The 24,379-nt window shown below is 42.3% G+C and overlaps 1 long non-coding RNA gene across 2 annotated transcripts in view; it reads right to left on the bottom strand.

Annotated features, from left to right (window-relative positions):
* The window catches only part of LOC135973808 (uncharacterized), a 142,524-nt gene that overhangs the window by 23,274 nt on the left and 94,871 nt on the right, over positions 1 to 24,379 (bottom strand). For both annotated transcript variants that reach the window (XR_010590826.1, XR_010590827.1), the window contains exon 2: positions 20,592 to 20,749. This is a non-coding gene — a long non-coding RNA (uncharacterized LOC135973808). The remainder of the gene's footprint in view (positions 1 to 20,591; positions 20,750 to 24,379) is intronic.

Here is a 24,379-nt window from a genome sequence, read left to right as displayed (position 1 = left end):
AGAGAGAGAGAGAGAGAGAGAGATGTTTGTCTTAAACTATTAAATGCTGATAGTATCCCATCCCATTTACCAAACATTGCCAGCTGACCACGTGAAGGAGTAGACACTGTTTAGAAATTTTGTCCCATTTCAAGCCTTAAAATAAATTTAGGAAAATTGGAGGCTTCCCCAGTTCATACAACTACTAATGGCTAGAAATAGTTTCTCTCAAGCCAAGAACTCTTATTTTGAAACACGTAGCAAACCAGGTGACATTCTGAAAAGAGATGAGCTCTGATCTCTGTCTGTGGAGAAGAGAGGAGGGGGACTCTATCTTTGCCTGAAAAGGTGCATGTCAATGAAAATAGAAGTAGGCCTGAATTAAAACCCTAGATTTGAACACTCTAGGGTGACCAGAAGTCCTGATTTTATAGGGACAGTCCCGATATTCGGGGCTTTTTCTTATATAGGCACCTATTACCCTCCCCACCTCCTGTCCCAATTTTTCACACTTGTTATTTGGTCAACCTAGAACACTCTGAACTGTGTGTGTGTGGGGAGGGGGGAGGAGGATTTCAGACACTGGATGTAACCATCATATGTTCAAATTCCTTTCTAATTAAAGCTAATCAAACTCTTCAGTGCTTCCACTTCTTCAACAGTGATCTCTCTGGTCTGCTCCACTCAGGTACCCTGTCTCTAGCTCCCTGCAGCCAGGCCCTTCTCTCTCTGAAGGCAGAGAGAGAGTCTGTCTGCTTGAGCTCCTGGCTCAAGCCTTTATAGGGCCAGCTGGGCCCTGATTGGGGCGTGGCCCCAGCTGAGCCTGCTTCCTCCCAATCAGCCCAGGCGTCGTGTCCTTCCACAGCCCTCCTCCAGGGCTGTTTTAAGCCCCTCATGGCAGAAACAGGTAACCACTCCTCTACACCTTGGTTGTATTCTCAGCTCTGCTATTGATTTTCTGTGTGTTCTTCATAAATTTTTTCACTTCTGTGTCTTACTTACCCCCTCTGTGAAATAGGGATAATGATACTTCGCTACCTCTGTACACCACTGAGATTGGTGGAGGGCAAGTGCTCCATGAAAGCAAAGTACTATTACGAAGTATACCAGAACCTGAGTCTGGGAGAACAAAGTCCTCTAACTCAGTCCACAGGAAAAATACAGCATGGGCAGCATCAACAGTTCTCCTCCACTACCCCACGCATTCCTCCACCCTGAGCTGGAGTGAGTCTCTAGCTATGATGGTGCCACGTTCAGTTTCTGTTTTTATTCAGCCTGTGGTACTTCTTCCACAACTACCAAGAGCAGTGCCAATAAATTCCAGTTGTGATGTGGATACTAGTCTATGTAAAATAGATCCAGTTCTTAATGGACAACTAGATGCTCATTCCTGGCTTTTGGAGAGGTTCTCAGATACAATAAAATCAAAATAAAAACTGTGCGGCTTTTTAATTTTTGGAATCTCTGCTAATGAACCAAATTTTGCCCTCATTTACATACATGAAACAACAGATTTCAATAAGTAGCCCATCACATTTTCATGAAATTTAATGAAAGAAGTTTAATGAGCACCCAGAGCTGGTGCTCAGAAGATAAGATCTGTCTTATAACAAATTGGCTAACACAGGCAAGACTAAAACCTGCCCCTGCCTGTGTCAAACAATGAGATTATTTTAGTTTCAGGCAAGATATTTCCTTTAAATTATGTAACCACAGCTCATAAAAGTGAATGGACTCAATATTAGCATACAGCATGAAAACAAAGGATTTAATAACTTCATTAATGATAACCTCAGTGCTGGGCCACAGGCTGAGTAATTTAGGGTGAAGAGCACCGTAGTCTGACAAACATAGCAGCAGCTTGGCTTTTTTGTTATTTCGGGTTTGTCTAGTCAAACACTTGAGCTTGCAGCAAGCTAAGGTGTAAATCTACCCCACACTAGCCTGATGCACATCCAGGCTTCACGTGGACCTTTCTGAGGCACACTAAAAGTTTCCTAGTGTGCTTTGATCCACCCTGCTTTGAAACAGAAGCAGACTAAAGTGCACTACAGAACTGTTAGTGCACGCTAGCCAGATCCACATGCACACTTAGTGCGTGGCAGGCTACTGAGGGGTAGATTTATATAGACAAGCCCTTATTTAGCATGACAGAGGGGAAGCGCGTCTGACAATCATGATAAAGATGATTCCTGGCCCCAAAGAGCTCACACCTGAAGCCCCAATCCTGCAAACCCGCAGGCATGTGACTAAGGTTACTCATGTGATGAGCTGTCCCATTAGAACACTCATATGAGTAAAACTAGGCATGTGCTGATAGCACTGGCCCTAAAGTTAAAATGAGAACCACAGAAGACAAAGTGCTAAGAAATGGTAGCGGTTTCACTGCTGCTGAATTATGTTCCCGCAGCATGTAGGAACATGCATCCTGTTTTTTCTTAGAGTCATAACAATAACTACTGCCTCCTGATTATGTGCATTGCCAGTTCAGATCTGTTCTCTGGCCTGAGGCCTGCTGAAAATCCTAATACATGCATTGCTTTCTGCTCTTAAGTTGTCACTTTGAATTTAGTCAGGAGAATAATGTACAAGTCAGAGCATAGAAAAAAAATCATTTGGTGAATGGGGATTCTCTTAAAGTTATTTGGAATCCTCAGCTCAGATGAGTGTTGGATCCATAATGTCTGTCCATCACATACGTGATCTCCTTTAATCTCCTGTGATCTTATTTGTTAAAAAAGACCAAATACAATTCCTGCATTCCTAACAGACAAATAACCAGGTGGATTGAAGCACTGGTTTGAACTTTTGATGTTCAATTAGGACTTATGAGCACTCCTGCAGCCTTTTACTTGCTGGCTGTGGGCAAGGAGATCAGTGCCGATAATGATATATCCTCACACCTAAGATTTCCAATGCCCATTCTTAACCTTAGCAAACAAAGCAGACAAATATTACATAACAAATAAGGCTTGTAGTGGTGAAAAGAGGCATCCTCTGTAGTATTACTATCCAGGCAGTCTCTAAACTGAGTGGAATCTCAAGATGAAAGTCAGCAAGGGAATATGTTTAGACAACAAACAAGGGGGATTTCTGATGGGAACTCTCAATTATGAAACACGTATTCACAACCAAATTCAGCATGTGAAAACCAATTTTTAAATGAATACAAGCAGCTGTGAAAATAGTCTTATCTAAATCAATGGGAATTTAGCCCTATAAGCCAAGTGTGGTCAGGGTAGGTGGTATAAAGATTGTGGAGTATTATCAGAGGCAGTGGTGTAGGAGCTGGATTTTATAATGTACTATGAGAATTAATGTATGATTTGATTTCATCCTGCCAGCCACCCTTTTTGAATAGCAGAAAGGAATGACAGACCAGAACAATCCTTATGACTAATTATGGTCATCCTTTTGTTTTAGAATAAGTTATAAAGCTACTATGGTTTCCTATATGTATTACAAATTAGGAAGTAAGAGACAGGATTCTCTATTGTGTCTATGTTAAGTAGCTTAGAGGAACATTGAAGGCCTGGGTCTCAATGTAAATTGGCTTGGTTATTGATTGTAAAACTTAGCAAGGTTTAAGTTGCAATGTCCTTTTGCTCAATATAAAATACTACTGTTTGTATTCTCGATCTCTTTGTGTGAATGAGGAATGTATGCATTAGAAAAAGATAAGGTGTGAAGGCCATTGTTATAGCCAGTGTCAAGGAAGAAGGAGTGAAGAAACTTAAAGGACATCAAAGAATCATCAACATGCATCCATAAGGAAGGGCAGATTGACGACCCTGAGGTAAAGGCTGGCACCCCTAAAGACAATTGATTAAATCGGAACAAAGAACAGGATGACCCTCTCGGAGGTGTATTGGAATGTTTACACCAATTAAGAAGTAACCGGTCACAAAGTGACACAGCAGAATCCATAGGCTTCAACAGAGAAGAAATCCTATAAGAACAGGGTGCTTTGCCATAGGACTTTGGGTTCGTCTTGCCACACTCCAGGAGCATCGGATCGCGACCGATAGAACCCCGCTCCTCTCTGCGACCAATCTGGCTGGCCACTAGATTGATCCAGACTCTGGACTGGTAACTATAAACATCACTGCAGGACTGTGTGTGTGTGTTTATATATATAAAAAGCATATGCTACTGTGGTATTCTCAATAAACGCTGTGTGTATTTATCTTCCTCTATAAAGATCCCGTGTGCTTTGTATGAGCATAACAGTGGTTTCATTGGCTAGTTCTCCAGAGTTCTGGTTTAAGAACACATTGAGCGGTTTGTTTAATGTTTTGTATCTAAATTGAGCTAGTGCAGTCTGTAGTAGAAGAAGGGAGCTCTATAGGCCAATTTAACTGAAAAGTGCTTCATGTTTACGGCCACTACAGCCATCCTACACCCCCTAAACCTCACTAGCAACCACAGCCAGCCTGTAACCAAGCCATGACGATGGTACTGTTTGCAGAATATGCCTTGTTTTGGTCTCTTGCAATAGGAATATACAATAAAGATACTTAGCAAACTTCAACAAATAACCGATACATCCGTTAGAGTTGGGCCCGACACAGGACCCCAGATGCGACGGGAACACTTTGGGATGGTTCAAGACCTCGACCTGATTTTTGGGGCCCAGGCATATCTAAGTAATGGCACTAATTAGGCAATGAGGCACAGAAAAAAAAAAGTCTGACTTCATAATGAATTTGGGGCTTTATGAATTTACAGTGTTATCATTTGGACTATCAGTGCAGGAGCTATCTTTCAGAGGCTTGTTAACCAGGCGTTACATGGGCTACAGGACTGCGCACATGCATATATCGATATCACATCACCATTTTTGAAGCACTTGGCAAGACCACAAAAATCATGTGGTATTGTGTTGCAAAAACTCAAAGTGAAGGTTTGACTGTTAAGGTGTCAAAATGCAAAATAGGATCAGCTAAAATCCCTTATCTTGGTCATTGGGTGGAGGGGCCAAATTCATCCTAATCCCCTAAAGGTGGAATCTACTGTCAAGTGGCCTGTACCCCGAACTTAAAAGCAAATACAGTCCTTCATAGGATTGGCAAATTATCACAGGTCTGTAGAGGGATTTAGTGATAATTGTATCAGTGAGCACAGATGTTTGTAAAACAAATAAACCAGAAAAAGTCATTTGCTCTGAAACCTGTCAAAAGGAGTTTTGATAAAGTAAAAAAAAAAAAAATCCTGTCAGAAAAGCCAGTTCTGCAAGTCTTGATTGTAATAAAGTGTTTGAGCTGTGCAGAGATGCAGCCAAATATTGGATGGGGCGGGGTGGGGACAGGGATGGGGTGGGTGGGCAAGGGGCGGTTGTAATGCAAACAGGGGACAGCAACAAGAAACACGCTATTGCATTCTTAAGTGAAAAACTAACCTCCAGTGAACAAAACTACTCTGACAGAGTGAGAGTGCTATGCAATTGTGTGGGCAAACAGTTAAAACATTATGTGGTCAACAGAAAATTTAGGGCATTAACAGATCACTCTCCATTGATGTGGTTACACAGAACCAAAGGTACCAGTTATAGGCTGTTGCGGTGGTGCACAGTGCTGCTGGAATAGGAGATAAAGATTAGGCTTATCAAAGGGAAAGAAAACATGGTAGCAAAAGTCCAGAACGGATCCCTGTGGAACAGCCGGGGTAACCCTACTGGGTCAATATCCCTGGGGAGGTGTGACACAATGACCCCTTGACAAACAGTCCCCCCCTGTTCTTTCTAAATCTCTCTCACTTCAGACCTGTCAAACTCATTACACCAAACACATAGCTTGCAGGGTATTTATCCATAAAGGATATTATCTGAGGTATCTATAGAAAGCTCATAACTTGCCAAGACACAATCATTGTGAGATGTTCATACGGATAATGTACATATGGATAACCCACGACAGCTGGATCTGGGCATCACAGAGTCTCTGGCTCTGCAGGGCACACACCTAAGTGCACACTCCTTGTCTGCAACCCTTCCTTGGGATGCAAGACACTGCAGCCCAACTGCCTGGAGCTTCAAAACCAGTGCTGATGCTCCCAAGCCTGCCCTGTTGCTTACGCAAGCTCCTCCACAGCTCCACCGCTGTGAGCACTCTGGTGTTTTCAGGGACACCCGGCAAGTAAAGTGAGGAACTGAGGCTTTCCCAGCAACTTCTTAAACAATCCTTCTCCACCCACACACCCCTTTTAGGGTTTGTCTACATACTGCGGCTACACACACTAGGGGTATGTGATTTTTAAAGCACACTAACATGCTGCTCATTCATTTGTCCATGTAGACCCTGCTGGTGTGCACTCTAGTGCACTTTAACATAGTGCTTTACTATGCTAAAATGCACTGGGGAACCTTTAGTGCACACCAGCAGGGGCTACACTGACCATTTAATCCAAAACACGTTAATCTGCTTTAGAAATGACACCCCAGAAGGCGCATTACCCCACCCTGTAGACAAGCCTTTAGAAAGCATATGAGAGATTTACAGATCTATGCAAAATAAATTTGTGAATGCAACCCTCCCCTCCACCTGGGGCCTCAGAAGTCCTTCTTGCTTTCACTTCTCCAGACATGTTTTCTGTTGGTCCTCAGGGACTAGCGTCCTTGCTTAGAGCACTTGTCACCCTTAAAAGCAGGGTCTTGCATCGTTTTCTCTTCTTCTGCTGGGGGTTTTCCATCCCCCTCTGGGAGTGCTGGACTAATAGTTGTTAAACACCAGTGATTCTGCCAGTTGCAACCCCATTGTTCTACCAGGGTAGAGCTATTCCCCTTGGATGGCCCTGTCATCCTTTTGCAGACATACCTCCTCACTGAGCCAGGTGCTGGCCATCAAGTGGTGATCTAATTCATGACTAGCCCCAATCAGAAATGCTCTTCATGAAGCACAAAGAAATTAATAAATTAACAGATATTCCCCAAGTCATCATGCTTACCTTTCATCTAAGGCTTTCTAAGCACTTCACAAATATCAATTAATACTCAACATCAGAATGAGAGAGGGCAGTACAGGTCTTTTTTTTTTAATTAAAGGAATTTGTAAACCGAGTCCATAGCAAAGCTGGAAACAGGCATGGGTGCTGATCTCTAACCTCTAGGTGACAGTGCCTTTTGATGGGTCAATTTTCTCCCTTTTCCCTACTATATGTTGGAAAAGCAGAGATTAATTTCAGTGAATTTAAAATAAAGTGAAGTCAGTTTTGCCTCGGTACATTAAGCTAGCATATTCATAAAGATGTGGGGCTTACCACCTTCACAGATCCGCCTAGAACTGTAACACTTGCACAAGTTTTCACTAGCAGGGTCACTCAAGTCCTCAGCAATGTAGGATTTAAGTTGTGCCTGATTTGGGCAAATACACTAACGTAAGTACATTATAATCTAAGCACTGTCCCACAGCCAACCATTTTTACAACCCGTTCCTTTAACTTTAAATTGGGTAACAGAAACATTTAAATCTGTCAGTGTGATGTGTACTGATTCAACTGTATGAGAATTGTTACTCTTGACTGCAATACAATGCATCTGCTCACGTTTAAAGCCACACAAACCAGCACTAAAATGGACTCATTGGTTGTCAGTCTTAGCAAACAGGCACGAAACCCGAACTAAATTTCTTCCCTTGCAATGTGTTTTTCAGGTCAAGGGTGTAACACATTGGTGGGACAGCAAGGGGAAAGCTGCATTTAATGGGAGATTCTTCTGTTCTGAACCCACAGTTACAGGAGATATTGACTTTGTATCATTGCTTCCTGCTGTATAGCATTGATGTGCGCTATTACATTGAAAATATGTTGGGCCACCAGTAGCATGGTACCAACACATTCACTGTATGAATGATAACAAGGCTCAAAATATAACCAAGAGTTTTAGAAAGTATAAATCCTCCTGCTTCAGAGCATAAACCAACCTGTAACTAGTGGGCATTGGGAAGAAAACCACCCTCTGGTGAGGTTATTTGCCAACTGGCTACCCTGTAGGCTTCCTTGCATGTTCCCCTGAAGTACTTTGTCAGCATGAGGGACTAGATACGGACTAGACGAACTACTTGTCTGATCCAGAATAGCAATTCCTATGATCTGAGCTAGCGTAACAGTCAAGTCCTCCCATGCTAGGTAGGGTGAGATTTAATAGTGCCTGAATTCATTCTCTGGAACAATGGTTGCTGACTTTGTGCATATTTTACCTTTCACTGATAATAAAGGTGAGTTATCAACTTGTGTGGGAAGTTGATTAGATACTTTGGTCCCATACCAATAGCTGGGAAGGTAAGTGGCTAGCAAAGAAGGCTGAAAGATCGATGATAAAAACAGAAGGAATCTGATAAAGGGACTGTTTTTTTTTTCAACTGGCAAATGCTGCATCCTAAACCTTTGCTATAAGAGGGAAATTCATTCTTTAAATAAAAGCAATTGCAACACTTGCCAGATGCTGTGAGAGTAATTTACATGACAAAAAGATATTGGGAGGGAATAAAAACTGCTAAGACTGATTTACAAGGACCCTAAAAGCAATGAATTTATTTTTAATAATAAAATGGTGAGGTAGTTGATTGATTTTGTGCTCTGGGACCAAGTGGTCTTACTGGCATCTTTTCAGAACAGCATGCTTCTTGGTAATATGTTGCTCTAGAGACTTTTTAACAGCAAGAAGGTGGCTAAGGGATGGAAAGTTCTCCCTGCCCTCCCAATTCTGCCATAGTGCCTTTAACCCATCTGACTTAGTTTGCAACTCTTACAGATGGTGAGAAACAGGTTATCTGGAATCTGAGTTTATGTAACAGTAAAAGAGGCCCCATTCTCAAAAGCTATGTAGCACTGAGATGGAATTTAAGTGAATAACCTGGGACTGCTTTTTAAAAAATCTTAAGTTTAATATAGAAAAAAACATTTTAATTAAAGTTAACTCAAGAGTCTTGGCACTGATATCAAAAACCTAGGGCTGACATCCCCCTAAAGGAGAACATTTGGGTTAGCTGCAGTAACGAGAGTTCTGATATTTAACAGCCTATTTTTATTGCCTAGCAAAAAGCAGTGAAGTCATACACTGCAGATATTACACGTTTATTCCTTTGTTCTTTACCATGGAATATTTTGGCTGCCATATAACTGCAAAGATCAGTAACTGTGTAAAGGCAAGGGAAATTTTCAGAGTCGATATGAGGAAACGAGAAAGATAACCCTCATGTTCGGTGGTATAATTTTTTCTTCACAATCGAGTCAAGGACAAGGACAGGCCTTGAAGTGAAACAGCAATCCCCTGAAGGCCTGTAACTGTCATAGTGAGAGATCTTGGAGGTCCCTCTGTGGTTCGTCTCTTGTCATATTTAACTTCTCTGTTTTTTAAACTTTACATTAAAACATGACCGCTAGACAAGTTCATGGTTTCATTTTCTCTTGAAATGATGCCAGTGGTAGAGAGATTAACAGCTTCTCATGAAATCAATGTAAGTTCTGTCACCACCAATTCATTATCTGTCCCAGAAGAATTAACTGATCATTTAATTGTAATGAACTGGCTAGTGCATTTAACGTACCACTAATCTTTGCCAGTGGGAATCAGAGCTGCTCGACTGCATGTCATATACCTTATGATACTAACATCTAAAGGCAAGTCTCCTTTCCTCAGGCATTAGTGGTTTGTACTATTGAAGCAAACAACAAAGGTCCAAGTTCTATCCTGTGAGATATGGCTGCACTTACAGCTCTTCTGCTGACTAATCTATGAAGAGCTACAGACATTTCGGTTTATGAAGGAGCTATTGAAAGGCCGAGTACCACTGCAGGGACTCAGAGTTGGGGAGGGGAGGCGAAAAAAGGATAATAAAACTCTAAAGAAAAATATAGATAAACCAAACTGCTATTCTGCTATAAAATTAGGGATGTAATTGAAAACATATTAGTAGAAAAACAATAAACCTGAATGTTTATTTCTGGGGTGCTCTTTATTAATTTATACCCATATGAACACTTAAAACATGCCTAATCAAAATATAACTAGGCCTGAGAACAAACATTTTCTTTTTTTTAAAATTACAAATGGCCAATGTGGCCACACATATCAAACAGCTCCTCACTATCCTCCCAGGCACACCCTCTATTGAAATAAAACCCCTGCTAATTAAAAGCCATATTGTCCTATGCCTGAAAGTCAGTACAACTTGGGCTTGGTTAAATAAGGGCAAGCTCCAGAGAGGAGGTCCCTCCAATGAGAATGACAAGCCATCAAGCCCCTCAAGTTTCAGTCAAGGGAACAGACAAGAAGAGTATTTCAGGAGTCTGGCATTACCTTAGAAGCAGAGTGATGTGTTATTGTCTTTTCTTAAAGAGAATCCATTGAGATAGTAGGTGGGAAATGAGAATGGTAATTAAATATGGATTCTAACTTTAGGTTACTGATTCAAATTCAATTCAGGTAAGTGGATACTAGAAGTCATCATCTGATGACCTTTAAGATACCACAACTACCCAGAAAGTCCCTATGAAATGAATCGTACATTCTTAGCACACTATTGCAGTACACAGATCTAAGACACCCTTGTTCACAAAGCCAAAAACTGAATGAGAGATGGATTTGTCTTCTCAGTCCTACAGGTGATCCCCTCCAGGTCACAAGTGAGGAATAAGCACAGGGAGAGCGTAAGCCTCAACATCTTACTGTATGCCTATGGCTACAATAAGGACCTGTGTTTCCAGTGCTATAGATCTGTTATCTTTGGCCTCCACTAAATCTTTTAATACAGAAAAATTGTGATATTAGCGTGCATTACCAAGCTTTTTATGGCAATGATGTCCCAGATAAGGTGACTATCAGTCTTGACTTATTCTGTTTACCTGAAGGAATTATAATCCTGTTAAGTGCTAACTACAGTACACAACCACAACAGACGTGTCCATCTGTCCACCTGCCTCCAAACAGCTTGTTTGGCTTCTATGGTGCTGCAAAGAACAGTATCTCTTCTATGTCCATGGCATCATATTTTAGTTGCATTTTTCATTACATTTATCATCGTCAGTTAGAACATTTTGAACATATTATATATACAACATAAAAGAACATACATAAGAAACCCACCGATCACCACATTTACCTCCTCAGATCCAGTAACCACCCTAGACCCATCAGGAAATCGATTATCTAGTGCCAAGCAACCAGATACCACAGAATATGTTTCAAGGAGAAAGTCCAGTGTACACACACACTGAAAACTGCCTTCAGCAAACAAGGACACTCCATCGGAGAAGTAGATTGCATCCTGGAATGCGCCACCAAATACCTGAGAGAACTGGCTTCAATACAGAAGGAAACCTCCCGCCCCACCAACTGCACACTCCTAGTTGTCACCTACCACCCCATGCTGGAACCCACACAGGGTATCATGAAACAATTACAAGCCACACTTGATGGGGACCACATCCTGAGAGGTGTATAGAGGTGACCGATGTAGTGCAGGCAAAATGGAGATGGGCGGATCATGTAGTCCGCAGGCAAGACAATAGGTGGACAACCTGCATCAGTGACTGGATCTCCAGAGACCACAAGCAACCACTGGGCAGACCGAAAACGTGCTAGGCTGATCTCATGACAAAACATTTTGGCCAGAAATGGAAAGAACATGCTTGCAACAAAACAGAATGGTGTGGTGTCCACTTGCGTCCGTGGAGGGACAGATGAGGACAAGCCAGACAGAGGTGACATCCTGAAAGAAATATTTCCAAAACCACCTCTTCTGGCTTTCAAACCCCCCCGCCCCCACCACCACCTTATCATCAGAAACAAGCTCAACACAGACCAGGACACACCAACTCAAAGTGGCACCAGACTGCCAAGAAAACAGATGCAAAACCTGTAGGATGTCTTAATCAACAATGCCCTCCCCCCCCAACACCACTTTCAAGATCCAGGTGTCCTACTCCTACACATGCTCATCACAACATATGGTGTACTTCATCCAGTGCATCAAATGCCTCAAGAACAACTATGTGGGTGAAATCAGACAGACAATCTCTACATTCTCAACAAACTCACACCGCAAAATGATAAAAGACAAAAATACCCATCACCCATGGGTGAACACTTTTCACAAGGCGATCACTCTATATCCAAGCCTATCAGTCCTTGTCCTCAAAGAAAAACTGCATAACACCTTCAAAAGACAAGCTTTGGAACTTAAATTCATAACTCTGTATCATGGGGGTGCTCTACTCATGGCTAGGATGGCACCTCCTCCTCCTGGTCACTCTGGGGAATAGCTCACAAGGTCAATGCCCCTTCCCATGGTTGCACTGTGTCTGTCTGTCTCTCTGTCTGCAATCAAGACACGAGAAGTAATTCTTCCATTCTACTCAGCACTGATAAGTCCTCAACTGGAGTTCTGTGTCTAGTTCTGGGCCCTACATTTTGGGAAACATGACTTAAGAGGAAAGTTTGAAAAAAGCGGAGGAGATGGGGGATTGTTTAGTCTGAAGAAGAGAAGATTGAGGATCATAACAGTCTTCGAGTGCATAAGAGGTTGTTATAAAGACGAGGGTGATAAATTGTTCTCCTTAATCACGGAGGACAGAGCAAGAAATAATGGGTTTAAATTGCAGCAAGGGAGATTTAGGATGTTTTTCTTAATGTCTAACCTAAATACTTAAGCCTGGAACAAATTACCTAGGGAGGTTGTGGAATCTCCATCATCAGAGGTTTTTAAGAACAGGTTAGACAAAAATCTGTCAGGGATGGTCTATAATACTTAGTCCTGCCTCAGTGCAGAGGACTGGATTAGATGACCTAACAAGGTCCCTTCCACTCCTCCATTTCTATGATTCTACCACAGACCAGAAAGAGCACCTATTCGTAAACCTTCTGTGTTGGAGGAAACTGACTTTACAGAACTCACAACTTTGTAAGCAAGAACAGAACTTTTTGGTTGTAACATTTGCATTTCTATCATTCAAGACAACGGTTAAGAATAGAGCTGGCTGGGAAATGGAATTTCCTTCCCACTAAAAATTTCATCCCGATTCAGGATGAGAGGACAAACACTCAACATTTTTCATAGGCAGCCAGGACAGGCGGACAGGAAACCAGGCAGGGAAGCTGATTGGCCAGCCCGGCCTTCTCAGTTTCCATTGAAAATTTTGATGGAATCAAAATGTTGCTGTAGAACGTTTAGATGGAAAATACTGAGTCAATTGTAAACAAGAAAATCTGTTTAACTGGAACATTTCCCACCAGTTCCAGTTAAGAAACTTGTGATGGTTTTTCCTGCACACACATAAAGTAGAAGGGTTAATATGATGTGTGACTGAGAGGCTGGACCTCGAGACCATGACAAAGAACCCTGAGACACAAAACTAGCAGGGACTACCTAATAGATGCGGCAAAGGAAAATTGTCTTTCACTATCTTATTAGTATTCTTTCAGCATGTCAAAGTAATGGATAAAGTACTAGTATTAGGTGTAATTCATTGCCACAGGATGTAATTAAAGCCAAAAGTATAGCATTAACATATTGCAGTATATTCTTGTTATCCGTATAAATGTCCAATCTGTTTTCAAATCTTGCTAACCGATTTTGGAAGAGATTAAACCTCATGCTTCAGTGCTTAAACCAGCCTTTATTAGAGATTAGGGGGAGACAATGTGATTATCCCACATCTGCAAGATTTCTTGCCCTTTCCTCGGAAACATCTATTGCTGGCCATTGTCAGAGAGGATACTGGATACTGTAACCATGACCCGCTGCGTATACAGACCACAGGAAATCTAACAGGCTGCACCTCATGGCTCCTGATTGGCGCTCTACCCTATACAAAATCAGTACTTGGTCCTGCTAGTGAAGGCAGGGGGCTGGACTTGATGACCTTTCAAGGTCCCTTCCAGTTCTAGGAGATAGGATATCTCCATTAATTTATTTTTTATTTATTTTATTTAAGGGGCATTCCAGGAAATGTCCAGGCAATGGTGTGGATCTTCTGTAGCTGCCATGACCATTCCTGCTCTTGAACTCCTGGCTTTGACCTCGGCTTGATTTGGACCTTGCCCACTCACCCAGACCCTGAAACCTGACTGGTACTCTAATCCTTGGTATCGACCCTGGTTTAGAACTTGACTGCAAACTCCTCTGCTATTCTCAGCCTCAGGTTTCACCCTGCTCTCGCCCTTGGTCCTGAATGCTCTTGTCAGGATCCTGACACAAGGTTCCTGAAGTCGATTAGGTGCATCCCAAACAGCTGAGCTGAGTCTCTGGAACCCTTACAGCAGCCAGTGTTGCTTTCCAGGCTGCCAAGCCAGGACCTGACCATCTTGCTGGCTGAGGTAAGTGACGGCTTTGTCTGCCTCGCTGCATGGGGACCTTTACTCTCCTCTCCTGCTTCTGTCAAAACAGAGCTGGGGAAACATGAGACTAGAGTGTGTTGGAGGCAGACAAAGAACGGAGCAACCCCCTCATGACGTGGCTGGATGAGGAGACGCTGCAGGCGGTATGCTTCCTGTTCTGTACAAGTGCTCTTGACAGAATCTTAAGATACAGGCTGAGTGAGAGTGCGGAAGCAGAATCTGAAATACCCCTGAGGGGAAATGCTCTTGTTTAGAAACCTCACCATTCAGCACATTCACTAGCACAATTGATTTTTAAATTACTACACATTAGTAAAATTCGCTGATTAGCTGGACACAAATATGCACAATTCTAGTTCTCTCAATTTCTGTAAATAGGACGTCAGGAGCAACGTGTTATTTTCTTGGGGGAAGCAGAAAAAAACTCTGGCAAATAGTGAAGAGGGGAGGAGCTTTGCTACAAGTTGTGACTGACAGGTCTGACTTTCTGACCAGCTTCCAGTACCAGCAGAGAGGAGGAACAAACCGTGGCTGGATTTCAAAACACTCCAAAAATAGGTGAAACTGAGATTTCCTGAAATAGCTTGGAACCTAGGCGGCGAGGCAACATGACTATCACCAGAGGTTGATTAAAATATTTTAAAGTCTTCTTTATTTGCTGAGTAAGCTTCTGTGCCTTAGCCCTCGCCTGAAGCCTAGAAGTTTTTTTTTTCCTGCTGCAGTTTCATTAGCAGCAGATGAGTACAAATCTTAAAATAGCAACCCAGGCATGTTACATATTATAATACAAACTGAATTTTAATCTTAGTCAGTTCCTGGTTTTATTGCACAACTTTCCTGTTTTATCATACATGCCACTAACATCAACATGTCTTTGTACTTGGTAGAAAAAATAGCCTGAACTGGCTACATTATCTACAACCAAAAGTACGTACTACATTATCTACAACCAAAGCAGCACCATGCTCATTCAACAAAAAATTTCCTTCTACAGAACAGGAAAAAATTCACAAGGAACTGGGAAAGGCCTTTCATTTCAGTATTCACACAACTACCAATCTATATTAGGTATTTAAAAGCAGAGCTGGAGTTATGAGTTAAAAATCACAAATCTAGCCATTAAAAAAAAAGTTCTCGCTTTCCAAAGAAAGTGACTGTTTCCCTATTTTAAATTCTCCTGGCCTCACTTTCTAGAGCTGATGGAAAAAGAACCTCATATTAGTTAGTCCCTCATATGGACTAAAACCCGAGTATATGGTCAGCTAGCTAGCAGTGGCAGGGCCGGCCCACAACATTTTGGCACCTGAGGCGGGGAGCTCAAATGACGCCCCCATACTCCCTCGCTTGGGCCAAAACTTTGAAAGGTCTCAATTCTGCCTTCTTCCTGTTCTACTCCTCTCATGGTACTGCTCTGCTACCTACCCCAATAAAGGAGAACTAACAACTTAAAATGCCTTGTTCAAAAATCTTAAGTAACACTTAACTTTTCAAATGCCTGAACAGCAAATGTAACTTTTCTTGTCTGCGTAGTAAACACTGGCATTTTTATCTGTTTGAATAATCAAAGTGGTGCTTTCCGCGCCTTCTTGGTTACAAAGATTTGAACTGCTTCCTGCTGAAGGTCCACAGTTTGGGCCAACTCATGCTCTATTGGGATGGTTGCAAGGCCGACCAGCCTCTCCTGTGTCATTGTGGAGCGTAGGTGTGTTTTTATTAACTTCAGCTTGGAGAAGCTGCGTTCTCCATTGGCAACTGCTACAGGAAGTGTTAGAAGTATGCGCAGAGCAGCAAAAGCATTTGGAAAGAGGGTGGTCATCTTATTTGTGCACATATATTCCAGAACAGCCTTTGGAGTTGATCCTGGTGAAATGTATCTTGAAAGGGCTTTCAGTTCATCACCTAAATCACTCGCATCAATATCATGCATGTCATCATGTGTCAACACTGTCTCTAGTGCCGTCCATTGCTGGTGTAGGTCTTCTTCACGTATAGTCAGGAGTTTTGGAATATCATATAACATCCCAAATATACTGTTGTGTTCCTTGAGCTGCATGAAATGTTCTTCAACTGACTGTATTGCACAATCCAGCACCTGGTTAAAGAATTCAACTTTGAATTGTTGTTTGGGGTCTCTTATAGGATTGTCCTGTGCCTCATAATCAAAAGGTCTTCTTCTGTGACTCCTGTATTCTTGAATGGGAGGGAAAATGGCTTCAGTGTGAAGTTCCTCTGCCAACTTCTGTGCACTCTTCAGAAAGTTTTGAAATCCCTCATCTGACTGGTACGACTGTAGGTATGACTTTGCTTTGTCCAGTTGTTCCATTGCTCCAGATATATCAAGGTCAACACCTTGAAGTCTCTTGCTTACAACATTTATTTCAAACAGTATGTCATGCCACAACACTAAGCCACACAGAAATTTGAAGTTATGTATGTTTCTGGTGATTCCATTTCCCCCGTCACTGTTCTACCACGAACAGTTCCTTTCATAGCATTATCCTCCATAATGGCAACTGTGGCATCATCTATCTTCCCAATTTGTGTTTGATAGGCTTTATCACCTCCACTCGACTTTCCCATCGTGTGGCACTCAGTGGTTTCAGTGTCAGAGAGGATGTTCCCAGATGTTGCTTCAAAATTTGCCATCGATGAGTTGATGCAGAGAAAAATACATAGATGCTTTGAATTACATTAAAAAATTCAACAGCCTCACTAGAAGCTGACGTTGCATCACTGACCACCAAGTTCAATGAATGAGAACTGCATGGGACAAAAAAAGCTCGAGGGTTTAACTCTCGGATCCGTGTCTGCACTCCTCTGTTCTTTCCCCTCATGTTGGCACCATTATCATAGCCCTGACCTCTCATGTCAGCTATTGCAATTCCCATATCTTCCAGCTTTTTAAGAAGCACATTTGCCATACCAGCTCCTGTAGTATCATCAATGTCAATATATTCTAGAAAATGCTCTCTGACAGTCACCATTGCAGGGACATTTTCACTAGGTTCTGTTGTTGTTACAAAACACACCATTAAAGTCATTTGTTCTGTATGGCTGATGTCAGGTGTGCAGTCCAGAATAACATCTTGCTGATTTCAGATCTGCCACAATCTTCTGTTTGACTTTTGTTGCCAGTAACTGTATGATCTCATTTTGAATTGTTTTCCAAGGTAGTGGTATGTGTACATTTCTTGGGTGGTGACTCTTCTTAGATGTTCCTGGAGTACAGCATCAAACTCAGCCATCAGCTCCACAATTTTAAGGAAGTTTCCATTGTTTGGCACATACAGCTGATCTGAAGTGCCACACAGTGCTATGTTTTAGGTAGCAAGCATTTTCACCATGGCAATAAGCCTTTTCAGAACATTTTGCCAGTAAAGAGACTCTGATGCAATCTTCTCTTGATGCTGATCATCTATGGTGGCCTTTAACCTTAGTCTCCTCTCAAGCTCTTTCCACGTATGGAATGCTGCCTTCTCATGGCATGCCAGATTTCTAGACAGATTTTTCCAGTCCTTTGTTCCGGTAGAACCCAATGTGGCTGGAGCATTAGACTGGAAGAGTTTCCAACAAAAACAGTATGCAGCATTCTGGGTTTTTGATTACATAAGCCATGGCCTCTCCATGTGTTGGATGGAAACTTCTATTTTCATAGTCTTTGGGGAACATGAAGTTTTTCACTTGCTGTGGCCCATGCAGTATAAGGAAATCCCTCAGGCTACTGCTCAAGTGGGCCCACAGTCCTGGATCATCTAAACTTAAGGAACTAAACTCAGCAGCAGCGGTTTCTTGTGCCTCCACCACACTCTTCTCTGATCTACACTTTTCTTCAGCAATGTGCATGGTTACATCCATTTGAGATGGAGATATGGATGCTGCAGTAGCTGCCAGGTCACATGCACTCTGACTAACTGGAAGATCAGGCATCTCCTTGCCACTCACATCCTCACTGAGGCCAGAAGGTTCACTGTGAACATTTGTGTCTATGCATCTCAGGAGAGCTCCTTCCTGCTTAGATAGAAAAGCTTCCTTTGCTTTCTTTCTTTTTCTGAATGCTGCACCAGAGGAGCGTTTTCTTCTTTCACTCATGACTACTGTTCTGTGCCAGCTATAGTGGCTCTCAACACTCAGGTGAAGGGACAAATAAGCAGGCTGGTAGCAGGGCTGAGTGAGGGAAGATATCAGCGTCTTAAGGACCTAACTGGCTCTTACTACTTCAGTTAACTGCCTTTTCTCCTCAAGTGGGTTCAGGGAAGCAGCAGGAAACAGGAAGCTCCCTGAGAAGCTGGTGTTAATCAGTCCAGGCACCTGGGGGTGCTAGAGAGGTACATAAGAGGCTCCTCCTCCTCTCTCTCCCTACAGCTCTGCTGTTTTCTGTTATTCCCTCTCACCTTTTCTCCTGCCTGCCTGTTATGTCTCTTATGCCCTCCTTCCTCCAGCACAGCACTCCACCATCTCTGTGCATCTAGAGCAGAGAGAATACATATGCACCAGCAGCAGACACAATTTTCTACACTCTGGGTCCTAGTGGCACCCCCCCCACACACACAGTCTGGCACCTGAAGCGGCTGCCTCAGTTCACCTCATGATAAGGCCAGCCCTGAGGCTGCAACCTGGAGGCTGAGAAGGAAGTGTAGAGAATACTCAGTAAAAATGGAGAGGCTTGAAGCTATCAGTGTACCAAGAGACAGAGCACACAGGGTTGCAGCAGAAGGTTGGGGAGAAGCTCAGGGTCTGAAACAGAAGAGTGGAGAATGAGGCATAGGCTTAGGGTCTGCATGAGAGAGGCAAAGCAGAGAGCTTGGAGAGAGTAATTGGAGAAGCAGGAGAATGATTTTAATACTATAGATAAGGATAAATTGGGAAATTTAATAGATTGAATTATGGTTACCATCAAAATCCCATCCCTTTGCAGCCACTTCTGCCGACATGTAGATCCCACTGAAGTCTATAGGGTAGATCCTGCTGCAGGTGTATAACATTCAGGGCAGTCTGAGTGAAGTTTGACTCATGTTATTACCATGTCTTCAGGATGAACTGCAAGAATTGCAATGGCTGTCAGAGGTACTGAACAAACATATATGAATCTTCCCTATCATGTATCCCAGGAAGATACTGAAGGCCTGTAGTTCAGTCTACAAAAGAAGAAACATGCCCCATTTCTCTTGTGGACAGAAATTGAGAGGCATGACCTTGATGAGTAATTGTACAAGGAGAGATTCACTCACAAGCAGGTTTTGATAAGGCTTTGTATCAAACTTCAGCCTGTATTTATAGAAGTCAGCCTTCCTGCACATGTACAGTATCAAGGCCAGATATATAATCACAGCTAGTTGACAGCTAGAATGCTGATCTCTCCCCAATACTGGGAGGATGAGGAAATAATGCTGTGAGAAACATAGTGTTTAGACTTAATTTTGACTTTGGAAATGAGATATGATACTATCATTCCAGGAAGAAAGGCTCTTGTCATATTCAGGGCCGGCTCTAACTTTTTTGCTGCCCCAAGCAGCAAAAAAGAAGCGCTGCCCCACGAACCCCCCCGCCGCGCCCCGCGCCCTGCGCCGCCCCCTCGCCGAGCGCCGCGCCACCGGAGCCCGCCCCCGAGCGCCGTGCCGCCGGAGCCCGCCCCCCTGAGCGCCACCGGAACCCCCCGAGCGTCGAGCCCCGAGCCCCGCGCCGCCCCCCCGGGCCGCCGGAGCCCGCCCCCGTCCAGCGCCGCTGGAACCCCAGCGCTGCGCCCGTGCCCGCGCTGCCGGAGCGCCCCCCCCGCGGAATGCTGCGCCATGCCGCACTCCCCCCACCGCCCCTTACCAGGTGCCACCCCAAGCATGTGCTTGGGTGCCTGGTGCCTGGAGCCGGCCCTGGTCATATTATATCATTTGTGAAGGTTGCAGAGACCATTCTTGTGACCACTGCTGAATGGAAACAAGTTTACAGACTATGAATGCAATAATGCCCTTCTAGGGGAGTACAGTGTCAGTGATTTGTCAGTGGTTGCCCTCCCATGCATTGGTCCTCTTTTAATCAGTTTAATGCTTATGATTTATGTGACATCATGATTCACTATTAGTCCATGTACTGATACAACTGTTTGTCCAGCACATAAAAAAGAAATTCCTTAATGATATTCATGACCTGGGAAAAACAGATCTGGGATTTATTTGTTCCTGGTAGAGAAGTTTAAAATGTCTAACTCTCAGAGCATTCCTAATTGTTCCAAATGATTTATGTGAACTACATAATTACCAAAGCAAAGCAGGGACATACTCAAACTTACCTGGGTTATTTCTTGCCAAGTAGGAGAATATTGTCTATTCCACAAGTGGGCTGCATTTTTCTCTTGTTTATAAATGTCAGGGTGTAAACAGAAAACAAAGTAGTAGCTTGTTCCCCTCTCAATTTCCAGAGTTCACTGAACAAGGAGCCTTTTACAAACTGGACATGGAAAAAAAAAAGACACAAATCAAGTAATTAAAATGCCGATTTTACTATTTTCAGATCTCTCACATACAGAACATTCTTTAACGTTTGCAAAGCAAACACCCATCTATTTAAAAAAAATCCATCTGAGGTTTTGAACAAGCCTTAAGGACTTTCTGGCTTTCCTATGCTTAACTGCCTTGTGTTTCTATACAATACTACCGAAATTAAATCTTATTTCACTTGTAAAGTCAAGTCTATTCATTGCATAATTTATATTTAGTTTGTATATTTGCCTCTTACTTGCCAAGTTCTTTTTTTCTATTCCTAAAAATAAAAACTTGTTTTGAAAGAAATATGAAAAAATTAAAGGGATTGTGCTGAGCCAAAGGCCCTGGTTTCTCTACCCTCACTGTAGCATCTGGAAAGCATCTGGCAGGCACATCTATTGATAATTTAAAAAAGCTTTTTATCTGCCCTTTTGACTTAAGAAAAGTATTTAGCATGTACGAGCCCATAAAATTCATATTCATTATCATTGGTTTCTAAAAACAAACAAACAAACAAACACACACACACAAAAACCCTCCCCAAACAACCCTCCCCAAAAAACCCTTGTCTGGAGAAAACGACATGGCTGGTAATGTTGAAGTTTGTGCTTTGTGGGGTGAGGGGTGGGAGAAAGGAGATTTACTCTGTCCTGCGTTTGCACACTTTGCAGGTTTTTGATCTGATATGAGCAGGTCTACTGCAAATGTGGCTGGATCCAAGAGTGAAGCTGGGCTTTACGCTGTATCTAGTGAAGATCCTTTTGTAGCTGTGGTACAGTCACTGAAAAATGATGGATGGAAAAAGTTTTGGATTGTGACTGTTGTTTAGACAAAAGTTGGCAGGCAGACCCGGGTTACACAAATATTGTAGCTTGCAAATTTGTGGACTGCTTACTCTAACACCAATCAGACAGTTCTCCATACAAGTCCTCTCCACTGTAGTTTTCCTTCATTCTCTTCCTGAACTACCAGAAGCGGAGACAAGTTCAGTAAGAGGTATATACTAATTTTTCATTTGGCCACAGTCTCCCGGAAACAGACAGGACAAACAATATCAATTTCTCAATTAAAAGAACATGCAGAGAAAACTAACAGCTCCCCTCCTCCACAAACCAACCCACCACACATTTTCTAGCCTCACTCATAAGTCTAGCATGCTTCACAAACCAACCTAAAACGAAACAGATTCATCCCTCTTTCTCCACGAGGATCACCTTTAATTTCTGATTCAGTTTAACTAGTTCAGTGCTCAGTTGTGATATTTCCTATGACCAAAAATAACTAAGAAGCTAGAAATTAACATTTGTAAAATCGAGTTTCTTGGATGAAAGGTGCTACAGAAAGACAAAGACTTACTATTATCCCAGACTATGTAGTGATATTTTTAGAGGTAGCTGTTCTGTATGTCTTCTTCAGTACACAAAATTTCTGTTAGGACTCACACACCCTGCCCAAGATTCTTGGCTAGCCCTTGCTTGTCCCCTTCTCCTACCATAATTCATTAGCAGTTTACATTGCTAGAAAAACTCTTCATATTGTAGTAGCATCTCGGAGTCTCAGTCATGGACCAGGGCCCCATTCTGTCACTGTACAAACACATAAGACAGTTCCTGTCCCATAGAGCTTACAACCTCAGATGGGTTTTCTCTTGTTGCTGCCAATGAGACAATAGCCCAAGCTGTAAAGTTCAGATCTGGATCCCAAACCTACCCGAAGTTTGGACTGCTAAAATCAGAGGTTTAAGTCTGGGCCCATCCCTGCTGTCAACAGATCACAGATCACAGTTCATATCACAAAGTAAATTTCATTCAACTTAATGAATTTTGAGCATATGCCAACTCCAAGTCTGGATACTTGTAACTTTCATACATGTTTCGGCCAATGTAGCCTAAGGATATTTATTTAAATATTGCTATCAATAATACAACATTTCCCCCATCCTCTAGAACTCAATCTTAGTAATAATTCCAGGACACACAGTTTTCTCTTGACATAATTTTGAGACTAGTTGTGTGAGGTTGTGTCCTTCCCCCTCAATTTACCAAAGTACTGTAAAATATATTTAAAGTAGGAGTAAGTCTCAAACCAAGAGTTTTGTCAGCCTTCCAACTTTCCTGATCAGGTGACAGTTCAAGATTAGCAACAACAAAGCAGCAGATCTGTTCAGTCTCAAAGCTGAACCTGTAGCTGAATACAGATATTGTAGCTCATGTCCTGGTTAACGAAGAATAATCGGACTATAGGCAGCCAGAAAGAGCCCTGGCGGCAGCCTCCAAAGAAATAGCAGGACTTTAACGTCATGAGTCTGACGAACCTGGCAGCTCTCCCTCTGCCACTGGAAGAACAATAAAGTACAAGTTTCTCTCCCTGAGCATGAATTTAAAGCTCACTCAAGACAGGCTGACAAGGAGGAAATTATGAGTTGTGATGTCTCTCATGTGCATTTGTGTTGACTTCAAGATTAGATTATGAAAATAACCCCCAAAAAACCTCAGTCCTAATTGAACAGCAAGGTTATTCGAGAGAAGTTTAAATTGGAAAGAAATGAAAATATTTACAATGCTTAAAGCTTGCCCATTTTTAAACCTCCAAGATGTTGCTCAACTAGGAAAAGGATGTAAAGCGATTTTCTAATATCCTAGTTTCAGCAGTATTTCTCTATGTATGCTACCTACAAGATATCTGAATATGGACATTTTGTACAAATTTCCCATTAACATGAGTTAAACATTGCAGGAAAAATAACTATAATTTATTTGGAAACTTGAAATTAAATAGGATATGAGCACCTAACTCCTTTAGGCTCTTTTGAGAACCACTGTCAATGTAAAAGTGATTGTGCTACCCTGGCTGAAATGCTTAATTACCACTCTGTGCATAACAAAACACCCACCCAAATTTAGTTCTCTGAATATTTGGCTTCAGACATCAATGTAGATCTGCTTTGTTGCAAGGACAATGTCATTACCCCAAATGACATTTCCTATATAATACAACCATAGTAAATCTTCCCCCTCCTCCTTCTTCACCCCAGATGTGTAGGATGTGTGTGCAAGTTACAAAAACAGATTGACTTGGAAAATTGGTTCTGCTTTAAATGAAAGCAAATAATTGAAATATTCTTTGGCAGATAACTCATTTTGAGAGTTAGCTTAAATGCGTTATAGAAGTTAAGACAGTGTTGCGAGTGAGTCAGACATTGAGGAAAGGTTTTTGGAATGTTTTCTTGGCTATCTTATGATCCATACCTGGCACAAAAAAATCAGCCAGTATTACTTGCAGGTGGCTGTACGTGTTTCATAGGTGAAGCTTGAGGGCCCCTACTCTATGTGCTCATGCATGTCCCCTGAGGGCCTTCTGTACAGCCCAGCCAGTATATAGCCTTCATGGTATTCAGCACCAAAAGAAAAGCAGTGCCGTGTAAGGAAAAAGCATTAAGAACTCTCCCAACTGGTGAGCAGCTTAAGTATAGGAACTGCAAAGCTCCCAACTCTCAGCTGGGATGCAGAAGAAAATCTTGCCCAGATTTTTACTTTTGACCCATAAAAGGTACATTTTTCTTTGTAAAGGTCCAGTCTGGTTCCACTGAAGTTAA

Source organism: Chrysemys picta, chromosome 10, assembly GCF_011386835.1.
Source record: "Chrysemys picta bellii isolate R12L10 chromosome 10, ASM1138683v2, whole genome shotgun sequence".
Taxonomy (NCBI): Eukaryota; Metazoa; Chordata; order Testudines; family Emydidae; genus Chrysemys; species Chrysemys picta.
The sequence above is the reverse complement of the archived record's forward strand: the minus strand, read 5'-3'. Positions and strand labels throughout refer to the sequence as shown.